At 44.7% G+C, this 21,158-nt stretch overlaps 1 protein-coding gene across 2 annotated transcripts in view; it reads left to right on the top strand.

Annotated features, from left to right (window-relative positions):
- Lrrc1 (leucine rich repeat containing 1) overlaps positions 1–21,158 on the top strand; it is a 117,660-nt gene that overhangs the window by 7,148 nt on the left and 89,354 nt on the right. The window contains exon 1 of one of the 2 annotated variants that reach the window (XM_051197993.1): positions 11,787–11,807. The exons of the other annotated variant lie outside the window; for it this stretch is intronic. The gene's annotated coding sequence lies outside the window, so the exon portion shown is untranslated. Of the gene's footprint in view, positions 1–11,786; positions 11,808–21,158 lie in introns of those variants that run through there. 2 annotated transcript variants of the gene reach the window in all.

Genomic DNA, 21,158 nt, shown 5'->3' with positions numbered 1-21,158 from the left:
ATATGTGTACCATGTATGTGCAAGGAATTTGATGGCTGGGAACCAACATTTGGGTGTTGGAAATCAAACCCAGGTCTTCTGGAGGAGCAGCAAGTGCTTTTGATCCACATAGGCACCTCTCTAGTCCCAAACTTCTACAGCAGTATACCTGTAATTCCAGTACGTGAGAGTGAGAGGCTGGGGTAGGAGGTTTGTTTGGGAGTTTAAGACTAGCCTGGGTTACATAGGAAGCCAGTGCATTAAAAACAACAACAACATCAAAAATAGGAAGAAGAAAGAAAATAAAGGATTCTTTGTGATTTTTTTCCTCTTCGGACATGGCTGTGTATTTTCATTTAAGCAAAAAGAGAACTCCTCCTCTGTGAGTGGCTTTGCTGAACTTTCTTTTCTGCTTTCACACTGTATCTTGGTCATTTTCCATATCAGTATGTATTATAGGTTAACATTGATGTAGCTTTCAGTTAGGCTTTACATCATTTTTAAAAATTGTTCTCCTACTGTTAGGAATTTAAATAGTTTCTAATTCTTGAGGAACCATGCTGGTTTAAATGTGCTGGTACAGATTACATTGTGTGCTTGGGCAAATAGGTCTTTAAAATGAATTTAAAGAGTAATTGCTGGATGAAACATTATGTACTCGGAAGTTTCTCTCCCAGGCTGCATAGGCTCTTCCAGAAGAGCCCTTAGGTATGCCCTAGTCAGGTTGGTCAGATGTTTATGCCAGGTCTTTGGGAGACTAGCATTTTAATGCTTGCCTTCAAGGAGCCAGCAGTCTGTACTTAGGGAAAGAATTCTGGAATTTCTAAAGGAATTAAGTACCCCATGGCGGCGAAGACCACATACTGTTGTGTGCCTTCTGAAGAGCTTCTTGCTCTGGCTTTCTCAGCATCTCAGCTCAGAGGGCTTGTCAGTGGACAGGGCGCTGCAGACAGCTGTCTTTTGCGAGATGACACAATACTGTGTTAGGAGAAAAGATTGTCTGACTTGACCCAGTTCAGTTCCTAGAGTGAGGTGACAGTGGTCCAGAGGATGTCTGGCAGCACAAAGCGTGGGCATGCACTTGGGATGATGACTGTGAATCAGACCACCCAGCTGTCCCATCCACTGTGGTCTCAGTGCAGGCCTGAATCTTGGACTTGAAGAAAAAGTACGAATGGCAGTTAGTTCTAGTTGTGAAACTTTGCATAAACAACTGTGTCTGCACTGAACCTGTGCTTCAGTTTGATCATCTTTGGGAAGAAAGGCGTGATAGTCCCTACCCTGTAAAGTTGCGTGAAGATTAACTGTGTTAACACATGTACAATATAGAGACCAGAAGCTGGCAGATAGGAAGAGATGATGTAATTTTATCCTTATCAGTGTTGATTGTTTAGTGTTAGAAGCCCAAGACCTTCATTGTTCCCATCTTTGAATCCTTTCTCAATACTTGTTCAGAGTGATCTAAGACACAGATATAAAGAGTGATGTCTCCAAAGTGGCCTCCCTGCACCTTGCAGGGTAAGTTTGGCAACATTCTTGTCGTCTGCTTTCTCCTGCCATTTTTGTAACTTGCACCTGTGTTTCACAATAGCTAGCTGCCCTGAGTCACTGACACTGCACTGTTCCAGTTCCATGAGCCTTCGTGTCAGTGACTGAATCTGTGCTACCACACTCCTCTCTGTCTCCTGTCTCACTGCTCCGGATCCTGCGGGACAGAGATCAGGAGAAACCTTTTCCTGGGTAGCCTTCCTTTTCCTCTGTGGTCTGTGGAGTCGTCCTCTGATACTGTTCTTCACTGCAGACATCCCTGTTTTCCCTCAAAGCAAACGATGGGAGACCCCTGCCTGCCCCCATGTTTGCTTCTGCTGCTGAGTAAAACAGCTACCACAGAGAAGATGTCAACTAGATACTTGAAAGATGTTCTTGGGAAACTTTCTGGCCCTTTTTGGGGGGGAGTGAATAAAGCTAAAAGTGGGTTTCGTGGGGGTGGGGATATAGCCCGGTGGGTAAAGTAAAGCACTTAGCACTGAAGCCTGACCACATAGCACACGCAGCTTTAATCGCAGCTTTAATCGTAGTAAGCCTCTGCCTGGAGGCAGAGGTGGGGGTGGGTGGAGGGCTCTTCTGAAACTCCCTGGCCAGCTAGCCTGGCTCACACAGCTGAGGAAATAACAGGACCTTGTTTCAAACAGGAGAGCAGGCATGGCTGATGCTTGGAGGTTGTCCTCTGATCTCAGTCACTCCTGTCCGTGTGTGTGTGTGTGTGTGTGTGTGTGTGTGTGTGTGTGTCTGTGTGTGTCTGTGTCTGCCTGTCTCTCTCTCTCTCTCTCTCTCTCTCACACACACACAGAGCCAGAGGGTTTTGATTATATCTATAAATCTGAGACTGAAGATTATACCAAGAAGCTTGTCTGTCAGCAGTCCCTGTTGTGCATATGGATCGATGGCTTAGGGGACAACTCTAGTCCTTGTCATTCATTGCTCAGTTCTCTAATATGAACGGTGGCGAATGTGGAAGGTGTATGGTCCTTTTGTGTTCTGACTTTCTCAAATTCTAATTTCATGTGTTGACACCCGAGAAGGACTAGAAGAGTAGTGCCATAGTTGTGCGCATGCTTCAGGAGTGGATGCTTAGTGAGGTTAGTGTAACCACAAATCTAGGCTTAATTATTGTAATCAAGGATTTGATAATCAGGCAAAGCTGCTCCAAATGAGTGTCTTTCTGTGGTCAGTTGTTGATTCCCAGAGTGAGTTGAGGAGGAAAGATCAGCAGATTTTCTCTGGTTACCATGTATACCTTCACACGTGTGCACTTGCGCATCTCTCCCCAGCCCACATGCTCACTCTGAATGCTTCTTGTCTGTCAGTTGTTTGTCTTTTCTCAGCGTCTAAAGCTGCAAGGAACTGGGGAATTTGGCTAGGACTTTTTATGTCTTTAGTAAATTAGCTCAAGCAAATCAAGAGGTGGCAGTAGCCCCAGAGGTTGGCTTGATAACCGTGAGAATGTATTTGGGAACTATGGTTCAGGGACAGATCATTAGGAATATCAGTGGATCAGGCTCAGCCCAGGGTAGGTTTGTTGGGCTGTAGCTCTGTGCTCCTGAGGAATAGCATCAGCTCTGACCGGATGTTGGTGCAGGGCTTTAGAGGCATCCCGCTCGGCTCAGGAGTGGGGGCTGGGACAGGACTTCCTGCATCCTCACAGGCCCTCTTGTCACCGTCCCTTCTTCTCTCCAGGTATTCTTTGAGTACTGGCCTTGCCTCAGGCTTTGTTCTTTCCAGCAGCACAGATAGAATCTGTCTGTGTCTCTGGAACCTTCAGGTGAGCCAGGTAAGCTAGTACAAATCTCTGATTAAAAAGAAAAAAAAGAGCTATATATTTTATTCTGTTTTATTTTGAGGGGGAGGTTGCAAGGGCAGAGGGCAGATAAGAATGGGATGGAGATGCATGTTGTGAAAGACACAAAGAATAAACAAAAAAGGAAGTTAAAAAACAAAAAGCTGAGAAATGGGAGGTTCCTGTTTCTCATAAGGCCCCTTCAGGGGAGCGATTCTTGTCCTAACACGTGGCAAGCAGCCCCTCCAGCACAGCAGAGGCTTGAGGATGAGCTTGGTGCTTTAGAGTCTTGGCAAGGGATGGGGTAACAGTGGAAATCAAGGTGCCAGGGTTCACCTGTCATCTTTTGGTGTGTGGCATGCGGTATGCGATCTTGCTGGGTTTACAGAGGACTGGATACGTGGATTTAGCTTCATAGGAATTGAGGAGTGCCTCAATGGTGGGAGTTGTAAAGAGACCTAGCATTAAGAAGGGGATGCCTGGTGACGAGAACTACAAAGATACTGAATGTGCTCTGGGTATGATGCCTCCCTCAGTCTGTTGTCAGATCTTCCCATGACTGACACATTTCATGCTCATAAAACCCACGTCCTCATTTCACATGAGTAGCTTTTTCTTACAGACAGGACACTGGGGCACAGAGACCCCAAACACCTTGTAGCGGAGCTGGTGTTTGAAGACATAGGGTCTCCCAAGAGTTGAGGCTCTTAACCACTGGATCAACGGCCCCTGCTGAGCCAGGAGTCCCATCTGTTCTGTAAAGGGCAGCAAATGGACTCATGGCGTTCGGGCTATTTTTCCATCATTAAGAAAAAGAGCCCGAGCTGAGAGATCATTTTCAGAATCAGGTCACCGAATATTAATGAGCTCATTCATGCATAATCTCTCAAAAGATTAATGGTCTGGAATTCTCACCTTCAGGAGGTAGTTGACAGTTGAGTCCTTATACATTTTTACAGTAAAAGTGCATTTGTTAGAGAAATTGATAGGAATGGTGGGCACTGGCTTGGTCAGAGCAGTGCCCCATTGTAACGCTGCCAGTGCTGACTCAGCGCTTGTGTTACTGGTCCCTGTTTGCAAAGTGTGACGTCATGAAATTGTCTTGAAGCAGCCTTTAGTCTTGACTCTGCCTAATGTACTTTATGGAAATGCACACATTCCCTCCCATACTGCTATTCATGAATAAAAATGAATATTTCCTAGTAGCTCCCATGGCATTTGCTGTGACAGAAATAACTTGGCAGACACAACTTGAGGAGCACAGGTTTGATGGGCTCACAGTTTCAGGATTTCACTGCTGGAGCAATGATGGCAGGGTAGGGTTGGTTGATTGATGGGAGAGGGAGCATTGTAAAGACTAGGGAGTAAAAAGCTGGAACCAGGGACAAGGGTGTGCTTTTTAGAGGCCTGACCCTCGTGGCCCATTGTTCTTAACCACTGGATACAGAACCAGTGTCCCAAACACAAACATCCCATAGGGGATGTTTCAGATTCAAATAAAGCCACTCAACCTATGTAATAGTGTGTTATATTCACATGTCTCTGTTTTCTGTAACTTCATTCTAAAATGGCAAGGCAACGTGTGCCCAGTGTTTCTGTAACTGTTGTGATTCGCTGAAATTGCCCAAGGTCTAAAAACAAAGTTTGTTAGATGCAGAATTTCCAACTTTACCTCCCGTTTACCCTTCTTTAGTAGCTTGTGCTAAAAAAAAAAAAAAAATCCATGGGAAAGGTTTTGAAATATAAGTATGGCAGAGAATGCTTGCTTGTGATAGGCACTTCATTGAGTCTTCTAAGACTGTGTATTATAGGGTGTTATGTGCCAGTGTTCAGGTTTACTCTGAGGTTGAAGGCAGGTACCAGGTAACTCATGCATTCAGTTCTCTGGCACGTTACACACTAACACTCAGTCCTGGACAGACAGGCGTCCATTCGGAATACTCTGGACTACAAGTAGTAGTGGTTCTCCTGCTGAAGTGTCTTTGGTGACCTCACACATCCGGGAACCTGAAGGTAATGGTGCTAGGTCAGTAGGTCGCTTGCTTTGGGTGGTGGCCTCTTACACAGAAGGGGAAGGAGTGGGTAGTCAGTGGCTTGTGGTAGCCATCACAGAGGCTGGGATTAACAGTGCCTGGCTCTCCTTTTGACGAGAAGTAGATGGTGGGTAGGGATGGTGTGTGGGCGCTCTCCTGTGTCTGAGGCGAGGTGTGTGGAAGGCAGGTGGGAGTCAGCACAGCCTGCTAAACCTGCTGGGATTTTGCATATACCTGCCCTTTCCGTCATGGGGCAGCAGGTAGCTGTTGTGTCTCCTTAGCCCTATGTCTTTTGCCAAAAACACAGAGACCATCTGTGTTTCTGTTTTCTAAGAAGAATCCCTAGCAGTAATTTCTTTTTCAGACTGTACAAAACAACAACAAAAAGAGTAAGTGTATATGCAGATATTTCCCCTAGGTTTTATTCTTACCATATGTCTGGAGAATTCTGTGAGAACACGAATTAAATAAGTAGGGTATTATAAAAGTTTTTAAGTTCTCATACACTCAGCTTGTGACTTGTGGACTTTCCATGGCTGCCTGTTGTTAAGGGTAAAGTTTTTCCGCCAGCTCGCGTGGGCCCACAGCTGTACCAGCCCCAAATAACACTCAGAGACTCTGTATTAGATAGATTTCTGTTGACCAGTTACTAGTTTCTTAACGGCTAGCTCTGTCTTAAATATTAACCCATTTCTATTAATCTAAGTACTTCCACTTACTTCTTATCTTGTGGGAGAGAGGGGCTGGCGTTCTGCTCTCTCCGTCTTCCATCTTGGATCTCCTCCCTACTACTTCCTCTCTCTTCCTAGTCTCTTAGTCCCGCCTATCTTGCTTTCCTATTGGCCAACAGTGCTTTATTCATTAGCCAATAGGAGAAACATATTTATAGAATGACATCTCCCATCAGCCTGTGCTGTCACTTTTGCTTGTGATGCCCTTCTCCTGTGCCCATGTCACCTCCTCAGGCATGTCTCTGTGCTTTCCCAGCCTCTCAAGGCTCACTTCTCTGGTTATATGTGAGGGTGGGACTTATAACCGTGGTTTCTGTCTGTCTGTCATCAGGTCTGAATTTATGTGTGCCTGACTCAGGCACTGGGAAATTCAGTGCCTGATTCACAGGGGGACAGAAGAAGAGAAAATAAATAAAACCTATTGTATTGAAAAAATGCATTTTATTTCCTGTTGAGTAGTTCAGACATATAAACTCCTTGACCTGTGTTCTAGACTACCCACAATGGGATTTGTGCCGCCTTAAGTCTCCTGTGTCTCCTAGTCTTTTAGGATTGCCTGGTTTTAGTTTACTTTCTATAACTGTGGTAAAAGCCATGACCCAGAAAGCCACTTGGAGAGGAAAGGGTCTCTGTTACCTGGAAGGTTATAATGCATCATTGAGGGAAGCCAGGGCAGGACCTCAAGGATCTGGAGGTAGGAGCTGAAGCAGGAATGCTGCTTGCTGGCTTGTTTGCCATGGCTACCTCAGTGTGCTTTCTTATGTAACCCAGGATCTGCCCAGGGATGGTAACTACCCACAGTGGACTGGGTCCTCCCATGTCAGTCATTAGTCAACACAATGCCCTACAGACTTGCCTACAGGCCATTCTGATGGAGGCATTTCCCCAACTGAGATCTTCTCCCAGATGGCTCTAGCTTATTGTGAAGTTAACAACGATGACAAAATCAACCTGTACAAGGGCCAATGTGTCTTTTATTCTCCAGAGCCAGTGTCTGTCTACTGTAGGCCTTATGCAGCACTGGCCCAAGGTAGCCATATCAATAGCAAGCATTTGCTATCCACCCTCCAGGGACAGCAGAGCTGTTGCTGAGTCAGCAGATCCTGCTGGCAGAGGGTCAGTGGTATCACTGAAGATAACAGGTCATTAGTCATGTTGACAGAAGGACATTTCCGCCCCTCCTTGCCTCTTAGCAGGGGTGTTAATGAGGAGTAAAATGTCCAAAAGGCAGGAAGTGTTTCTGAAGGCATGGCCTGTGCTGTCCACATCCCAGACAATCCTCCCTCCCTCTGGGAAGAATTAAGTGAAACCACAGTTATATGTTTTGAAATCCCAATAGCAGCCGTGTGTTAAATACTACGAGCTGCACCTACTCAGAATTTAGTCCCTTAGGTCAGCTTGATGTGGTATGTGGGAATTTTATTGTTAAAAATGACCCTGATGTGGGAATTTTATTTGCTAAAAGTGACCCTGATGGCTTTTCTGAGAGCATAGGTGAGAAAAAGTCTAGGCCAAGGTTAAGACTCAGTATGCCAGATGCCAAAGATGGGTGCTTTTCCATGTTAAGATGTGAGAACTGCTATTTCCAGGCCTCTTGGGTTTAGCATTGGAGTCAGGCAGCTGGATAGATCAGGTCATGAAGAGGCCTGGCTTGTGGAGCCAGCAGCAGACTCTTCTGGAGGTCCTGGGTAGCCTGGACAAAGGCAGGGGATACCACAGAACCAAGGAGTCTCATCATGGGTGGCCTAGATGCAGGTGAAGATGTCTGGCTTCCCTTCCGTGGTTGAATGAGTGTCTCGTAAGACATACATTTAGAAACCGCATCCTAATGGCAGCTTGTGGAAGGATCTGAGGGGAACAAGGAAAGAGGTGGATGTTTGGAAACCAAGCAGGGCGGAGTCTGGTGACCAGCCTGATTTGAAACAGAGCATTGTTGTTGTTGTCGTCCTCGTCGTCATCATCATCGTCATCAAGGGAGACCCTTTAACAGCTGGCTGCTTACCAGGCTCAGCATCTCAGAAAAGGGGCAGGGTGAGTGTGGGCAAGTGAAGTTCAAGCCACTTTACTTTGCTCATGGTTGAGCAAGGTGGGGGCTGAAAACCCAGCCTTCTGGGAACTGAAGGTGTGTGTGTGTGTGTGTGTGTGTGTGTGTGTTGTTGGATCCACGTGCAGTTTTGATGATGCTGGCCTCTGCTGCTTGTTCCCTTGAAGCGCTCAGCAAGCCAAGCCTGGGATAGAGAAGGGTAGATGTGGGTACCGGATCCACCTATGTAATGAGCAGTGGCTGGATAGGAAGGCATGAGACCTTGTAGGATTCTCACAGTAAAGTAGTTGGGATGCTGTAGGGTGGGCAGAGGAAAGAGGGAGCTGCAGTGAGAAGTGAATGGTCAGGGCGAAAGTGGAACACGTCATGAGGCGAGACTGCACCAGAGGTCATGGCCAGACCTGAGATATTGGAGATCTGTGAAAGGGAGGAGAAGCTCTGGGTGAGGCCAGGGTTGTGACTCATGGGTAGATGGCAGGGAGCAGACAGAGGGGCGGGCGTGGTGGCCATGCCCTTAAGAAAGCCCAGGAATGGTTGCGCTTGCTCTGTGGGTGGGGTCAGCTCCACCACGAGCCACAAAACCAACCACTCATGGAAGGGCCAGGTGGGTAAATTATAGTGTTTGAAGACCTAACTATAGACAGATCGGTGGCAAACCCAGAAGCCTCACCCGAAAGGGACAGCTTCACCTGTCCCACCCAGCATGGCCTTGTGGGAGTGAAGTTGTCACTGCTTTACTCCACGACTCCCCACCCTGCCCCTCATCCTGGGAAATAGTTTTTGTGCAGAAGTGTCCTGGCTTTTAAGTGCTGGGCACTTGAAAATTAAGTTAGTCAAGAATTTCTCAAGAATTTGGAAAAGTCACTGTGGACTGCAGTCCAGTGTTGAGTTGGGTTTCAGGACTGGGGAAGGAGGCAAAGTGGATGATGCTTGTGAGTCAGATGCCAGAGTCTTGGACTGTCTTCCTGTTTTTTTTTTTTTTGGTCATCTCCCATCCGACTTTGAAGATAAAGAACTCAGAAGCTAATTAGTTTTCAGTAGGAGCTAATAGGCCTCGATTGTAATCTGAGGCCTGGGGCTCAAGGGAGCAGCAGACTGGATGGGGAGCCATTTGCTTTTTTTCATGTTGAGGCTTCTCTTTGGCTCTAGTCTATTTTTAAATGTTGATGTGAATTTTGCAGTATGTGTATGTGTGTGGGTTTGTTTGTGAGTGCAGCTGCCCACAGAGGCCAGTGGTGTCAGATCCCTGGAGCTGGAGTTACACGTTTTATTGTATGCAGCTAACATAGTTTCTGGGACCTGAGCTCAGGACCTACTCAGGAGCAGTGTGCCTGCCCCCTTTGCTCGCCTGCAGCATTTTCTTCCCTTAGCACATCTACTTCTCCATTTGTGCTCTGTCTCATTTGTTCCTGTATAGAATTCAGCTCAAGTTAGTTGGCCACAATGTAGGTCAATTTTTTTTTCCCTGTAATGATTCCGCACAGTTTTGAAAATCTATTTCCTTAGTGTGTTTGAACTCAGTGAATTAACTGAGAGGTGTGAGTGTGTAGTGGGGAAACTGTTTCTTTGAATCAGCAGCTGAAAGGTACTTAGACGTCTAAGTAGATGCTTTGCCCCTCAATTTAACCACTTTGTGAATTTATTCACACTTCCAAACAGTGTTGGAACTCCTTAGGAATCAGTCTCAGGCTGTGTCTGCGTGTCATTGGCCATTTTTGTTTGCATGTCCTGGACCTTTGCAAATAACATTGGATGGTTGGGCCAGAGAACTGAGTCTAAAGATGCGGGCTGTGGAGCTACTAGGAAATTTAGTCCTGTGCTCACATGAGCTGTGGTCATGAAGTCACAACAGGCTGACTCACTGATGAGCCCAAATTCAGTGCAAGCTGCAGAACACAGATATTTGAACAGTGTGGCCTGCTTGGTAGCTTGTACTTCTGGTTCCCTCCATTTTCAACATGGCTTTTTACAAACTTTCCAAAGTGATGTAGTTATTAAGTGATTAAGAGTTAAATTTCTCATTACAAAAAACAGTTTAGTTAGGTGTTTTTGTTGTTGTTGGAGATAAATATGCAGTTCTTGTTGGTCTTGGACAGTTCCAAAATGATTGTGTAATTGTGTCGCTGTCCTCCACAGGAGAAATCTTGAGGAAATGGGTTCCCCTAAGATGTTTTAAACAGCAAATGTGTGGGCCAATGGCAGTGTGTGTTGAATGCTTGAACTGGATGCACTGCCAGACTTCTTATATTAATCAGTAGTTGAGTTGCTGTTCTCTACACAGTGTTTAAGCACAGAGACTTAAACAGAAGCATTTGGGAGTTCTGTAAAGAAACGGATTCCCAAGACCTAGGTCCCATGAATCTGATCCGTTTCTCCTTGTTTGTACCTTGGTGGTTCTTGATGGTACCAGGAAATTGTAGCTTTGTAAGAGCCCTATGGGCTATTGCAGATGGCCTTGGAGCCACACTATGTGATACACTGCTGTATAGGTCTTTGGTATTATACAGATGTAGCTTCATGTCCTTTCTCTACTATCTGAAGGCCGTGTGATTTGCAGAGTTGCTTAGCACTGTTGAACCTCCATTTTTAAAAAATCCGTAAGTGAGAGTGGTAAATTCACCATGGACATCATGAGGAATGCAGCAAATACAAACAAAAGCACCCAGTTCCATTTCACACATACTATGTGATATAATTATGCTCAGGAAGAAAGGATTCCTGTTCTGAATTGCTGATGTGCTTTTGTTGGAGAGAGGACAGAACACTGGGTAAGAGCCCTGTACTACACTATTGCACGAATTCTACTGTATGAGGTACATAGACTTTGGGTCCAATGGTTCTCTTTAACATTGTAGTAAAAAAATGTCATGCCCTTGCAAGTCACCAGTCTGTTAGGTTCCCCTTCATAGTTTCCTTTGTGAGATTTACTGTCCTTTCTTCTTTCACATACTGACTCTGTTCCTCCACCTACTTGTGCATGTGCGCGCGCGCACACACACACACACACACACACACACACACACACGCTTGCTGAACATAAGGTACTATTGTATTGTAGTACCTGAGGCTTAGCTCAGGTCCTCTCTGTTTAGGGAATTGTAATCCTTGCTTACCAAGGCCTAGGAACGCTTTCTGGACAATGAGCCTGACCTCTCCTTGTACCTTTAGGGAAATTAAGGCAGCAGTCATTGGGCAGCAGTTCCTCTGAGATTTTTGCTTTGGGCAATATGATCTTGATTTTACTAGGAGACAGTCAGGGCACATTTTAGAATTATTTGATTTGTATTTTCTTTCAGTGCTAGTGGTGAAAGATAATACTGGGATTTTTCCATAGTGTTGTGAAAACAGAATGCATGCTTCTGTGCCTGGGATATATGCAAATTTTGCTGAGCCCAGGCTTAGCAGGCTTCAAGCATACTGGTGCTTTTAGTTTTCATCTTTCCTTTGCAATATTTGAAGTAGAATAACTACGTGCTGTTCTTGCCAATCATTTAAAGTTTTAACTGCAAGTTTGGTTTTTTATAATGGGAGCTCTTTGGGCAAGTGCATGAAGGTATGTCTGTTGTAATTCCAGCATCAGGACCATTTATGTATGAGAAGAGCCTTACTCTTCAGAGCCCTTGACAATGGGCGCTTCCTAGATGATCTCCACTCGTGAATGTTGTTGAGCATGGTACCAGAGGGTATGTAGTTTCCTTGTTTGGTATTTCATAGTTCTTGACTTGGTGATAGTGTTCAGGATAAGTTAGTCTTAAAACACATAATAGATATTGGGTGCATTCTGGACTTATTGTAAATCTTTGCTCACTACCTGACATATTCTTTGGGAACATTTTCCCTGGTATCTCTCCCAAAAGGCTCTTGGATCTTATGTAAAAGAAACAGCAGGAGAAAGAAAAGTGACTGAGCTGGGAATGCTAGGTACCCTGTAACTACAGAAACCACCAGGAAACCTTGTGTAGTCTTCTAGGAATGCCAGAATCCAAACATATGTTTGTAGTCATTGACTTTGAGTACAGCGTTATCACAGTAAGAATGCATGAGGGATGTGTTTCTTAGTCACGGTTTTATATATTTCCTAGGAAAATTTGTGTTAGTCAGTGTTGTGCTGCTGTGACAGATACTTCAGATAACTTAGGAAGAGAAAAGGTTCATTTCAGCTAACAGTTTGAGAGATGCAGTTGTCCTGTTGTCTTTTGGGCCTGTAGCAAGGTGTGTGGGACAGAACTCATTTCTCTCCTCATCATGAGGAGAAAAAGAGGAAGAGCAGGGAGCTAGACTTTTCTGTTTCCCACAGGTACATGTCCCTAGTGAGCACAAGACCTTCCACAGGTTCTACAAGTTTAGCATTCTGGCTTCTCACAGCTTGTCACGTTGGAGCCTTTGCAAGCTCTTCCAGATCCAGGGTGTAGTACTAGGTAAACTAGATCCTTTGGAAAGCTAAGCAAGGACAGGGTGGATACCTGCTCTACGCTGCTCAACTGCTTTACATATGCTGAACTAAAAATCTAACTCCATCTCCTTAAAAAAAATCTAACTCCATCTCCTTGAAAAGACCTCTGAACATTCATTAAAGACTGAGAAAGTAGCCAGAATTTTAATTAGGGCTTTAACTGCTAAGAAACAGTCTACTGGGTTGACATTTTCAAAGGAGGGTTTTTGCTTTGCTTTGTTTTCTTTTGTTTTGTTTTGTTTGCTCCAAGTATGGAACTTATCTCAATGTCAATTTCAGAAACCTTGAAAAAAAAAATCAGGAGTGCTTGGAAAAAAAAAAAAAAAAGAGAGAGACACCTTTACTCTACTTCAAAGAGTCCAGCCCCTGAGAGGCTGGCTGGTGCCCTGCCTGCTTACCAAGAAGCCACCTGCTAAAGGAGCCTGGAGGTGTCACTCCCCCAGCACCACACCTGCCACCTGGCACTCAGCTCTGCACCACACCTGCTTGCCTGACATATTGCAAGTCTTTTTTTTTTTGTTGGACTCTGAGCACCTTGCAGAGCCTGACTGTGTGTTTCTACAGAATTGATTGTGATGTTGGTACTCAAAACAGATGAAGTTTAAGCTAAATTCTGTATGCTTTTGACTTTACATCATTGAGTTTGTATGCAGTCAGTGCTGAAAGTCAGTACTTTCATTTTTTTCCCCATATGGCACTATAAGGAGAGTCATGTTTGTATTGAGTGATGCCTAACATACAGAGATGGGTCTGCACGATGAGTGGCAGACATCCCTCCCACCCTTTATAAAGCCCCAGATGGACACTCATCTGTCACTTCATATCTTCCCATGGATAATCTGTATACACACACATATGAATGAATACATTTGATCTTTTATAAAACCTGCCTTTGAAATGTAGGGCTGAGGTGGCCAAGTGGATAGATACAGCCCTTCTGAAGGCATCCCAGCACCCAGTTCCAGCTCTGGCATCCTGCTTGGAAGGGCAGTCAATGCACTGAGATACATAGTGATGGGTTTTTGCCAGTTTCTTTCTGTGGTGGCAAAAAAGCAACAAGTACCCGGAAAAAGGAAATTAAGTGAGCGCCTGCCTGTGAAATTGTTGGATAAATTGTGGTGTGGCTGTGGTGCAATCTTTCCAAAGAGGAGGCAGAGATCTCAAGATTGCAGAATATCGTTTTCACAAACCATGGAGAGCTTTATATGTGGCTGTGCATATGTATGTGAACGGATGATGTTATAAGCACGAAGAAGGCTAAGAAAGGGAGGGGCTAGGTGCAAATACTTTCACGATTAATTTTTTCTTCTTCTTAAATGTGCTCTTGACATTTTTCCCAGAATAGATGTCAAGGTCATTGAAGTGATTGCCAAATCTATTTTCTTTCACTTTTAGGAAATGGCAGTGGGTAGTTAAATCCCCATTTATTTCATCTCATACATGCTTTTATCCTTTGGTGCATGAGTTACAAGGCAGAGAAGACAGACTCACGTAGGACAGCAGAACGCTTTGGTACAAAGAGTTTATCTTGACTTCAAGCTTCCAGGGAGGGCGGTGACCCCATGAGTAGCATGGGTGCAGCACTGTTGGAGGATGGAGCACAGCTAAAATTGTAGTGTATTGGGGAGCAGGGGGGATCCACACAGGGAACCATCAGAGCAGGGCTTGGGTTTCAGTTCTGTGGGGTCAGACAAGGTAGACTAAGAGCTGTGAAAGAGAAGGCGGCGGCGAGGGCCAGATAACTGGAGGGTCTCTCTAGGAAGTGGTGGAGTGATGCCATGGGGAGGGGTAAAAATGGAAAGGCATTTTGGGGAAAGGTTTTTCCATTCTGTTTCTAAACATCCCCTTAGTTACACATCTTGCCTTACCGTATTTCTGTATTTGTGCTCCTAGCAAGTAGAACTATGAAGGAGAGAAGGAGAGATGTCATTCAAGGGGAATTGGGGAAGTGCTTGAAAAGCACAGTATTTCATTACCCCTCTTCACGTGTAAGTGCCTGTTAAAAACCTCTGGGGAGTTAGTAGAACCCTGGGTTATTTACTCTTAGACTGTGGAGGAACTTTGGCATGTGTAAAGGAATGGGAAAGTCTGTTCAGCAGACCAAAGAGGTGGAAAGCCAGGTGGAGAGGAAAGGGGGGTGAAGCCATGAGTATGCCACCATCTCCAGCTCCCAAAGCTTCCATCCTTTCCACTAGAGATTTTCCTAGTTTGGTTATTTTGTTAGGCTATGCCACTGGAGAGGTGTCATATCTCACCACATCCTTTTTTCTCTGCCACGTGGCAAACAAAGTGAGGTCTGTCAGCCAGGGGCAGAGCACCATCACCCGAGAAATAGTACTTTGAAGCCTTTAGAAGGTACATGTTGTGGAACTGTCATCAGGACATGGGATGACCATTGTCATCTCAAAATCAGCTGCCATGATTACCTTCAGGAAACCTGCACACCCTCCTAGAGTGTGGGTTGGGGGAAGGTCGCCGGTCGGTCACATCCCACCTCACCTCCTTGTATTTAATCCTGTTTCTGCTGCTTGTGGTTTTGGTTGGGTGGGTCAGAAGCTAGAGTCTGCAGGAGGGGGGAGGTTGACTGGCGGTGGGCATCTAGTAATTCCTGAGTTGTCATTTGTCTTGGAGGGGGCTTTTTGGTGAATCAGCTGCTGGAGACTCACCGGCTCACCAAACTGGAACTGAATAGCACCGTTTCATGTGTGTTGGGATCCTGTCTGGGGTGAGCAGGCGCTCTGTGCAGGTCCTCAGGGAAAGAAACGAAACATTGTGTACGTGACTGATGGATTTCCTGGTGAGTTTATAGTTTTAGTTAATATGTGTAGTTCTGGCACATGATTCTTGTACTCAAATTACCTGCATAGTTTTTTCTGCAGTCTTTTTTATGAACATTGCCTTTAGGCCATTCTCCATGACTGTATTGAACTTTTAGAGTTTTGGATCTCAAGGTTCTGCATTTCTTGAGGCTAAATCTATTTTAATTAGATTAGCACATCAGTGTAAAACACAGTGCAGTCAACTCTAAGAGCTCTTCCCCCACATCTGGTTTTATGCAACTTACTGGTTAGTTTCAGGGACCCTAAAATTGGCAGTGTTTATGGGATGGATTGGAAAGAAAGGAGGAGCTTGAGGCTGCTTCCAGGTAACTCTTACCCATGTCATTCAGCAACCACTTCACCTTTTGAGCTTCAGTTCTCATACTGTTTTCCTGGAATAAAACGGAGTGGTCTCTGTGTCCCAGGCTGGTTGTGCAGGCACCTGGCAAGAGCTTTTTCCAGCGTGGGCACACTTCTTAGCAGCATACCAGTCTTCTACTATGGAAAGCACCGCCTCCTTCCCCGGCCCCAGGGTCTTCTAACAGGCAGGCAAGCCTGTCAGTCAATCAGTATTTGTCAAGTGGATGTTGCTTGTCCAACCAGTTTGATTTTTTTTTCCACCCCTCATTTTATCCCTCAGCCTGTGTTTCTCTATTTTTGTCTAGACTACCACAAGAAGGTGTTCGTTATTCATACATTACCGAACTGAAGGTGCTTCATTGAAAGGCATGGGACAGTAATTGCTATAATGGACAAAGTGCATTCCGAAGTCACCTGTAGTAAGATCGTAACTTGCTATTGGTTTGTGAAGTAGATATGAGCAGGGAAAACTAAGGAATAGCACACAAAACTGCCAGGCACCATGGACACCCCTCGCTTGTGTCTTGTAATGCCAGCCATCTCGAACCATTTCTCTGTGTCTTCTCTCTGGATATTAGAGCTTATTCCCTCTGTCATTTCAAAGGACACATGAGAACCAGTCACCCAGCTTTGAACAGTTGAAAGCAACATCACTTCCTTTACCCCATGCTTGTCACGGTGTGTGGCATTGGTTCTCTGTGGGCTTTCTCTGCAGAGTGGCATTTGTACAAGCTCGACCACCCAAGTAACTTGCTTCACTCTCTCTGCTTGTCCCCTAAGGACAAAGCCACAGGTGATTTTTTCTGGGCATTTCCGTAGACACTTTGCTTCTTTTAAATGGCTACTTCTTCCATAAAATGTAAATTATAGTTTATGGCTGCACTAGACAAATACAATTCAGGGTTGAGCCATTATTATGTATTCATTGTCACTCAGGTTTTTTTTTTTTTTTTTTTTTTACTTTTGACATTAAGGAAAATAGGACATTTTGAGGGCACCTAAAAATACGGTGTACCCTTGTCACACCTTGTCACAGTGTCTCCTACACATTATGACCATGTCTCCTGGCTCAGAGACTGCGGAGTGTGTTGAGTTATGATGGTGCTTCTCTGTTACGTGTCTTTGTTATTCTGAAAATATTTCATTGTCTTGATTATATGTGAGTAGTTCTTCCTCCTCCTCTTTCCTCTCTCTCTCTCTCTCTCTCTCTCTCTCTCTCTCTCTCTCTCTCTCTCTCTCTTATTTTGCTAGTTTGAGATAAGGCATCATGTAGCCCTCGCTGTCGTGGAACTCTCTGTGCAGTTCCTCATGTCCTGAACCTCTATGGAGGACTGGAGTTGTAGGCATGCATCAGCACACCTGGCTTTGCTTGTTCTTGTCCTTTGTACTGTCCTTTCAGATTATTGTCCTGTTTAGACAGTAGAGCTAGAGCTGCTGCACTGTTTAAGGTGGTGAGGGATATGTTAGCAGAGCTACATTGTGAAGTTGGCTTTGGAAGGATGCGATGGTTAGTTAGTACTTTTCTTTAACATTTTCACCTTTTTTTTTTTTTTTTACTTTTAATAGAAGATTAACTTGTTCCTGCTTGTCAAGTGGGCACAGTAAAGAGTATTTCAGTGCTGATTTTGAAATAAAGTTTGTCAAAGAGAAAAAGAGAATATCATTACTACACTGGTCATTTGTGGAGAGGCCATGTCTCTCTGTTCTCACCTTCTCTGCATTTCCAGGAGCTCTGCTCTGAGAACTGCCAAAGGGTACAGAGCCTTGGCAATAAGAACATAGCAGTGGAGGGGATCTGAGGTGCTGAGGACAGGGTATAGAGATGGCAAAGGCTCACATGCTTGGGAGAGCAAAGGACACACTTTAAACTTGACTCTTCACTCTTCAGACAAATGGGCAGCTCTAAAATAAAGGCCCACAAGAAGCCAGAGAAAGGCATTCAGTGACCTATACAGTGGGAGTGGAGAAGATCAGAAGTAAGATGCAGTTTATTCTGTCAGAGTTGCTCTACTCTAACCCAGAAAGATCCCTTTAGTGTCTGAAAACCAGGAAAGTTGTTGGCATCCCCACTGTCTTCACAAGCCAGGGCTGGGAGTCGTGAAAGCATGTGTTGCTAATGGTTGCTGGGGAGGGCAAGCTTCCAGGGTTCAGATTGTCACTGGGCAGGAGGCCAGCTCCTAGTAGACTGGTTGGTTCACATTTTAGCTCTGGTTCACTCAGGGTTAGGTAACAAATGGCCATCTCGTCTGTCACTGCCAAAGTATTGAAATCTCATTGAATATAACTAAATTCTCATCTGTTTCCCCCCCACTTTGTCCCTGTAGAACATGCACCTTCAGAATGTGAGGAAGAACAGCTGAAAGTTGAACCCATTCTCACTGAATCTTGCAGACTTTTAACCTGCATGCTTATTTTTTTGGGAGATGCAGGTCTGTCCCGCACATGAGGAAGATTGAAACTCAGTTGGGTGCAAGCCCTTCCATGTGCTAGGAAAGGCCAGAGGAACAAAGACTGCCATGATGCTGTCCTGCTTATTTGAGAACAGCCATCGCCAGTACACATGTTACCAACTTAACAGAGCCTAGAGTCACCTGAGAGGGGGAGTTATTTACTTAGGTCAGTTTGGCCTGCGGGAGTCTGTGTGGGGCATTATTTTGATTATTAATTGATGCAGGAGGGCACCAACCCTAGGTGGGTAATCCTGGGATATAAAAAAATGGCAGCTAGACGTGAGCCAGATAGCGGGGTTTCTCCATGGTTTCTGCTGTACTTCTTTGGTTGTGGGTGAGTTCTTTTCTTGACCTCTCTCATGATGGATTGTTACCTGGGACCTGTAAACAGAATAGATCCATTCCTCATGAGGTTGCTTTTGGTTGAGGTATTGTCATAGCAACAGGAAGGAGACAGGACAGTTTTGTTCTACTCTGTTGCTGTGACAAAACACTGACAAAAAGCAACTCAGGAGAGGAAAGGGTTTATTTCATTTTATGTCTTTTATGTTTATTTCATCTTATGTCTGTCATTGAAAGAAGCTGGCAGGATCTCAAGAGTGAGTCACGTTGACAATCAAGGCTCACCAGGACAACACGAAAGTGGCCAGACTCTTGAATGCATTCCAAAGCATAAACCTTTTTTTTTTTTTTTTGCAGAATGGATTGGATTGCACATGTCCTAAATGCCACTGAGTTCATCCAGTATATTTGTAGATGACAGTGTCAAAATGTTTGACACCCAGACCTATCATAGCTTTCGCAAGGGCCCGTCATGTCATTCCCACATAGCACTGTCCTCATCTGTGAGACTTTTTTCTTTCTTTTAATTTGAAAGTAAGTTTCTATCAGCATGGAAAAATTTGATAGAAGTTAGTCATATTCTTACATTTGAGAATTCTTTGTGTTACTGATTGGTGGTACATAACATATAATTTCAGCCCTCTGGAGCTGAAGCAGGGAAGCAGGGGGATTGTAAGTTTGATATTATTTCTTTTTCACAGTCCTCAAGAAAATTTCTATGATTTTTGCTGCCTTACTTGACCGTTGCTTCTTTCACTTTTTTTTTTATACACACCAGGGACTATGCTGTACATTGTGTTGTGCTTGAATTTTGTCATCTGATTCCAGATAATCTACAGGTTTCCTTGTTGCTTCTTGTAAATGCTGTATGTATATGTTAGTCAATCATAGGCCAAAGTGCATATCACCCAGTGTTTCTGTAAATTACCTTGGCAGATTTTGAATGTGAGACAGAAAATATGCCTAAATGTTGAACTTAGAGAACCCTAGGGTCATTAAGGAGCTTTCTAGACCAGCTGCATCTCTGATTCTGCAGTTATTTTCAGAAAACTATAACAAGTTGTCGTCAGGCCTACTTCTTGCATAGACCTGACTGCATTCCCCGAGGACTCTGCTGTCACATTCTTGGTGTTGGACCGTACCAGGCAAGTCCTGTTGTTTTCTCATGGCAGGTCTTCAGATATTCTGAGCCATGACTGGACATGTAGTTACTTAACTCCCATTCACTTGACTGCCATTTGCTGCGTCAGGGGGCATGGCCAAGCTCATCACTAGGCTTGTAGTCTGATTACTCTGTACTATATTCCTGTGTCCTGTGTGTTCCTCATTGTTGCCTGTTAACCACACTTGGGGAATTGCATGGCACTGTCCTTTAAAATTTGGTTTATTTGTTCCCAAGATTACTTCCTCTTACGAGTTACTGGAGTGTGTAAGAGGTCAGATCCCTAAGTCCTTGTTTGGAGCCTGCGTTAATAGGTGGGCACAAGGAACCATATTCCTAACATAATTGTCCGGGATGTCAAGACTGGAGACTTGACTCTCACTGTTCTGGCACAAAGCTGCTGCCTTCTCCATTTTTCTGACCAGGGAATGGGGATATATGTGAGTCAAATGTCCTGAACCTGAACTTCAAATGCATTTTAATAGACATTGGTCAGATAGTGTCATTCTGCTTGGTTGGACTGCTGGGCCTTGGGTATAGTAGGTATTCTGAGGCATACTATGGCCTATTTAGTCTACTCTTTATTTCACCTGGTGGGGTTTGTCCATCTGTTGAAGAAGCAGAGAGCTAAAGAAACATCTTTTGTTTTGCCCAGACAATTGGCTAACACTTCAGAGAAGTGATATTTGGAAAGAATAATTGGTTGCTGGAGAAAGGTATTGAGAATAATAAAGTCACAACTGACGGCAATTGGTTCATTAGCATAGGAACATAGGGTGCTGGGTTTTGTGGGCATGGGAACTGAAGTTAGAGAAGGCGACCAGGGCAGAGTTGGAGAGAACATTGGACATGCAGCAGAAGCTGGCTGAGGGGTGGCACTTCAAATCTGCCAATCAGTGTGTGGTAACCGATGGCTTACAGGGTACTATGTTGGTAGTTTAAGAGCCCACTAATGTTAACGATGTTCTTAGCATGTGCCAGGGTTCTTTGCATTCCTATCTTGTCATGTGATGAGTGGTTAAGCTTGGAGAAGACATATTTTTATTGTGTTAGGGGCATGTGGACTTACTCCAGGAGGCCTACTTGAAAATGTCCTCACACTTTGTAGGGTTCCTGAGCATATAGCAATGCATTCTGGATCCCTGGCTCTGACCTTTAAAAACAAAACAAACAAATGAACACAACACAACGAGCACATAATTTACCTTGCCAGTGTTCCTCCCTTCCTTTTTATAATTAGAATCACAGTCTATTGGGTGTGTTGTGGGGGGGGGTCTGTCTGTCTGTCTGTCTGTCTGTCTGTCTGTCTGTCTGTCTGTCTGTGTCTGTGGGTATGTGTATGAGATCTAACTGCACTTCATTGCCATCTCAGCTGCCCAAGGTTGCTGGCAGGTCTTTAGGCAGAAGAAGGAGTCCTTTCTCAGGGTGACACCCCTCTGTGTCTGAGA

This window comes from Phodopus roborovskii, unplaced genomic scaffold (genome assembly GCF_943737965.1).
Source record: "Phodopus roborovskii unplaced genomic scaffold, PHOROB, whole genome shotgun sequence".
NCBI lineage: Eukaryota > Metazoa > Chordata > Mammalia > Rodentia > Cricetidae > Phodopus > Phodopus roborovskii.
Note: the sequence above shows the minus strand (reverse complement) of the source record. Positions and strands in the feature narration are given on the sequence as shown.